The following is a 573-nucleotide window of genomic DNA, read 5'->3' as shown; positions in this document are numbered from 1 at the left end:
CTAGATTACAGGAGATCGAGGGAGATAGTTTGAATAGAGAGAAATACATATAAAAGGAGATATATGAGTTTAAACTACAACTCTATCTATCATGTTGTCTAACAGAATGGAGTATGCCTCGACAAATTTGTAAGAACGAAGTTTGTCACAGGGTCTCTCTGTAGACGAGGACGACAAGGGATGGACTGATAGTCTGTCATATATGCTCACACATGTGCATATACAGTATAAGGGTCTGCCAGACCAATTGATGTTGCATCAGGATTGTATCAGCTCATCTCTAGTCAACTGACCACATGTTTATCTTTTCCAAAGAAAGGGTTATATGGGTAATGACTCATCACATCGTGTTGATAATTTTTTTATGAAGTTGTGAAGTGGAGTGTGGCAGTCTTTGGTACAAGCTCTTACATAGCTTTGTTATGCTTTTAGCGGTATTAGATCTGATTCGTCATCAGGGCCGACCCTAGGCCATAGTAAAAGTTGAAGCCACGGGTCCATCTCAAATAATAAAATAATAATAATAGAACCTAACATCAACACTAATAAATGGATAGGCAGGGGGCATTAATT

At 38.4% G+C, this 573-nt stretch overlaps 1 pseudogene; it reads right to left on the bottom strand.

Annotated features, from left to right (window-relative positions):
• Window positions 1-206: 206 nt before the first annotated feature.
• Window positions 207-573, bottom strand: part of LOC119300097 — a 1,928-nt pseudogene continuing 1,561 nt past the window's right edge.

The sequence above is a fragment of the Triticum dicoccoides genome, chromosome 5A (assembly GCF_002162155.2).
Source record: "Triticum dicoccoides isolate Atlit2015 ecotype Zavitan chromosome 5A, WEW_v2.0, whole genome shotgun sequence".
Taxonomy (NCBI): domain Eukaryota; kingdom Viridiplantae; phylum Streptophyta; class Magnoliopsida; order Poales; family Poaceae; genus Triticum; species Triticum dicoccoides.
This window is presented reverse-complemented; position numbering and strand designations above follow the sequence as displayed.